Source organism: Eulemur rufifrons, chromosome 30 (genome assembly GCF_041146395.1).
Source record: "Eulemur rufifrons isolate Redbay chromosome 30, OSU_ERuf_1, whole genome shotgun sequence".
NCBI lineage: Eukaryota > Metazoa > Chordata > Mammalia > Primates > Lemuridae > Eulemur > Eulemur rufifrons.
The window spans coordinates 37,499,278-37,504,226 of record NC_091012.1 but is presented as its reverse complement, the minus strand read 5'-3'; the positions used below and the strand labels follow the sequence as shown (position 1 = coordinate 37,504,226).

Genomic DNA, 4,949 nt, shown 5'->3' with positions numbered 1-4,949 from the left:
TCTGAACGGGGGCCTTGGTAAGGAAAGAGGCATGCCAAGGATAAGAAGACCAAATGTTAGGAGTCTGGGAACAGGTTAGCTGGCTGCTCTGCTCTGGGCCTAACCCTGGCAGAAGTCAAGTTGTTGGCCAAGGCTCCAATTTTCATATATGCCTCAGAGTCTTCTGCCAAGCTCACTGGTTGTCGACAAAATTCATTTCCTTGTGGTCGTAGGACTGAGATCCCTGTTTTTTTGCTGGCTTGTCATCCAGGGGTCACTCTCAACTACTACATGCCACCCATAGTTCCTTACCACATGGCCCCATAGCCATTCACAGTAGGGCTGTCTGCTTTCTTCTAGGTCAGCAGGAACAAGTTTCTCTGACATTCATCTTTTATTTTTCTTTGTTTTTTTGTATTATTTGTTTATTTTTTATTTCAAAATATTAAGGGGGTACATGGATACCTTGTATAATGCTTAAGTTGGGGCTTTTAGTGTGCTCATCACCAGAATAGTGTTCATTGTACCTGATAGATAAGTTAAAAACCCCTCACCACCCACTTCTTGGATTCCAATGACCTTTACATCTCTTTGTGCCTGTGTGTAACCATCATTTAGTTCCCAGTTATTACAGAGTATATATGGTGTTTGTTTTTTCCATTCCTGAGATACTTCACTTAGGATAATGGTCTCCAGTTTCATCCAAGTTGCTGCAAACAACATTATTTCATTCTTTTTCATGGCTGAGTAGTACTCTATGGTGTGTATATACCATATCTTCTTAATCCTCTCATGAATTGTTGGGCACTTTGGTTGTTCCCACATCTTTGCAATTATGAATTGTGCTGCTATAAACATTCAAGTGCAGGTGCCTTTTTCATAAAATGCCTTCTTTTCGTTTCAGTATATACCTAGTAGTGGGATGGCTGGATCAAATGGTAAGTCTCTATTCCTTTGACGAACCTTCATACTGTTTTCCATAGAGGTTGTACTAGTTTCCATTCCCACCAATAATGTATAAGCATTCCTTTCTTTCCGCATGCATGCCAGCATCTGTTGTTTTTTGACTTTTTAGTAATGGCCATTCTGACAGGGATAAGGTAGTATGTCACTGTGGTTTTAATTTGCATTTCCCTAATGATTAGCAAAGTTGAACATTTTTTCATGTTTGTTGGCCATTTGTCTATCTTCTTTTGAAAACTTCTGTTGATGTCTTTTGCCAACTTTTTAATGGGGCTGTTTTTTATTCTTGCTGATTTGTTTGAATTTTTATAGATTCTGGATATTAACCCTTTATTGGATGTATAGCTTGTGAATATTTTCTCCCATTCTGTATGCTGTCTATTTACTCTGTTGATTATTTCCTTTGCTGTGCAGAAGCCTTTAAATTTAATTAAGTCCCTGTATTTATTTTTGTTGTTGCTGTATTTACCTTTGGGGTTGTAGTCATAAATTCTTTGCCTAGGCCAATGTCTAGAAAAGTTTTTCCTATGTTTTCTTCTAGAATTTTTATGGTTTTATGCCTTACATATATGTTTTTTATCAATCTTGAATTAATTTTTGTATATGGCTAGAGACAGGGTCTTGTTTCATTCTTCTGCATGTGGCTATCCAGTTTTCCCAGCACCATTTATTTATTGAATAGGGCTTCTTGCCCTCAGTGTATGTTGTTGTCTGCTTTGTCGAAGACAGTTGGTTGTAGGTTGTAGGATTGCATTGATTACATTTTGAAAAATATTGCCATCTTAACAATATTGTCTTTAAATCCATGAACACAGGATGTCTTTCCATTTATTTGATTCATCTTTAATTTATTTCAGCAATGATTTATATCCATTTTCACTGTACAAGTAAAGGTTATATAGTGTACAAGTGTAAGTTGCATATCAAGTGTAACTTTATTCCCATGTATTTAATTTTTATTCATGGCATTGTAAATAGAATTTACTTTCCTAATTTTCATTTCAGATTGTGCATTGTAGTATATTGAAATGAAACTGATTTTTGAATACTGATCTTGTATTCTGCAACTTTGCTGAATTTTTTATTAGCTCTAAATTTCTTAGGATTTTCTATATAAAGATCACATTATATGCAAATAGGGAGTTTTACTTCTCCTTTCCAGCTTGGATGCCTTTTATTGCTTTTACTTGCCTAATTGCTCTAGCTAGAACTTTCAATACTATGTTGAATAGAAGTGGTCTTTTTCCTGATCTTAGAGGAAAGATTTCAGACTTTTGCCATTGAGTATTATTTTAGCTGTGGGCTTTTCATGAATACCATTTATCATTTTGAGTTAATTCCCTTCTAGTCTCTTGTAATGTGTTATTTGGCCTTTCAATTCTTTATTTTACACTAGCATATTAAAATTTTCTTCAAATAGAGAGCTACTATTTTTAAAGCTTTTGTAGTAAAAAACACATAACATAAAATTTACCATCTTAACCATTTTTAAGTGTAAGTGCTAAATGTACTCACATTGCTGTGAAACAGATATCCAGAACTTTTTCACTTTGAAGTTCAGAAACTCTATAACCATTAAACAGCAACTCTCCTTTTCCCTCTCCCCCAAGCCCCTGGTAACCACTATTCTATTTTCTTTCTTTTTAAAATTATTTATTACCTTTATTAACAGATGCTTGCAGTTTGACTTTAAAAAAAATAAAGTTGTAAGCTTTTATTACAAATTAAAAATGAAGTTTTTAAAAATTTCAACTTGACCAGGTATGAAGTAATTTAAAAACCTTTAGAGACGTATTGAGAAAAATCAAGCTTTTTTTTTTTTTTAAAAAAAAAAAAATCTGTTTGTTATTACCAAAAAATGATATCTTTAGGTAAAAATAATAAAAAACGTCATGCTGCATAGATGATGCACATAGTTCTGGTTATCTTGTCACTGGGCAAAAAGCAAGCACTTAAGGGCTTCAGCTCCAATCTTTTATTCATTTCTTACTGCTGGAATTTCATATTCATTTCTTCTTGTTGGATGATTAAATCAAATGACAGTAGAGATGGTAAGCTGGCATTTACACAGTCCCACCCTGCTCAGCCTCTGGAGAGGAAGAATTCTCAGCGGGTTGATAGCAGCTTTTGTCTCTTTGCCACCTTGTGGTTTAGGGTTTTCTGGGCATCTGCTTGGGTAATTCAAGTTGTGGGGGGTACCGACATTTATTCTCTTCGTTGCAATATTCTCTAGGCTGTCTTTGGGGAGGAGGGCCCCTGCAGAATCGTGTTCTACACCCCAACACATATTCTGTCTTATTGGTCTACCTTGTTCTCCTGTGCCCTGGTTGTCAGCACCCTCTATTACTTTTCCCTGCACAGGAGGGTTGGAATAATGTGGTCCATACCCATAGGGTCTCCCATGCAGTATGGGGGAACCTTTGCCCACAGTAGGGTGGGCGTTGTTGGGCCTGGCCTTCAGAGCGCTCTCTGATCTCTCCTTCTCTTCCCCACTCTCACTTTTCTGGCAATTCTGCTGGTAATTGCATGGAGGACCCCTGCAACATGAATGGCTACAGTCTGCTGCATATTCACTGCTTTGAAATGGAATTCCACCAGAGTCTGTGACATTTGCTGCCTTCACACCCTTTTCTCCTTCAATAACATCAAACCCCACAGTCTCTCCATCTCCTACACTGTGAAGGTACTTCCTGGAGTTATTCTTTATGGCAGTCTGGTGTACAAATACATCTTCCTTGGTGTCATTCCTGTTGATGAAACCATATCCATTTTTTACATTGAACTATTTTACTGTTCCCCAAACCTTCGTTGTTATGACTTTCTTGTCCCTGCCGGCAGGCAGTGCCAATGTGAGATTGCCCAGGCCACTGCTCCCTGCTCCCTGCTCCCTGTGCCACTGCCCAGGGCTTGGTGTCAACAGCACTGAGGACAGAGGCAGCGGGGTAGGGGCCAGGGAACGGCTGCTGGGTCTCTGCCTGGCTGCTCATGGTTGCGGTTTCGGTGACTGAGGTCAGCTGTGCCAGCTGTGGCTTCTCCCAGGGTGTGATAGTAACTAGGCTGTCAGCCGTGGTGGGACTGCTCAGGGCTCTCTGGGCCCTGCTGTCTGCTCTCAGGTACTGATCAAACTTCTATTATCTGTTTCTACGAATTTCACTGCTTTAAATACCTCATATATGTGGAATCATACAGTATTTGTCTTTTTGTAACTGGCTTATTTCACTTAACATAATGTCCTCAAGGTTTATCCATGTTGTGTCATGTGACAGGATTTCCTTCCTTTTTAAGACTACATAAAATTCCACTGTTTGTATATAGTACATTTTGTTTAACCATTCATCTGTCGATGCAAATGTGGGTTGCTTCCACCTTTTGGCTATTTTGACTAGTGCTGCTATGAACACGGATGTGCAAGTATCTCTGGGATACTCTGTGCTATGGTGTGAATGTGTCCCCCAAAATACATATGTTAAAATTTAATTACCAGTGTATTGCATTGTACTGTATTAAGAAGTGGGGCCTTTAAGAGGTAATTAAGTTATGAGAGCGGAGCCCTCAAGAATGGGATTAAGGCCCTTATTAAAGGTCCTAAGGGAGTTGATTCACACTCTGCCATCCCTTCTGCTACATGAGATCACAGAATTTGTTCCCTCCAGAGGATGGAGCAACAAGGTGTCATCTGAGAAGTAAAGACTGGAACGTCATCAGACATCAAATGTTGGCACCTTGATCTTGGACTCCCCAGCCTCCAGAACTGTGAGGAATAAATTTTTGTTCTTTATAAATTACCAGTCTCAGGTATTTTGTTATAGCAGCACGAATGAGCTAAGACACCCCAATTTCAATTCTTTTGGATATATATCCAGAAGTGGGATTACTGGATCATATGGTAATTCTATTTTTAATTTTTTGAGGAATGCTCATATTGTTTTCTGTAGCAGTTACACCATTTTTTCAATCCTACCAACAGTGAATATGAGCTCCAATTTCTCCTTGTCAACACTTGTTAT

General features: G+C 38.4%; 1 pseudogene; it reads right to left on the bottom strand.

Moving 5' to 3' along the window:
* Positions 1-3,005: 3,005 nt before the first annotated feature.
* On the bottom strand, positions 3,006-3,929 carry LOC138378862 (Y-box-binding protein 1 pseudogene; annotated as a pseudogene).
* Positions 3,930-4,949: the final 1,020 nt, after the last annotated feature.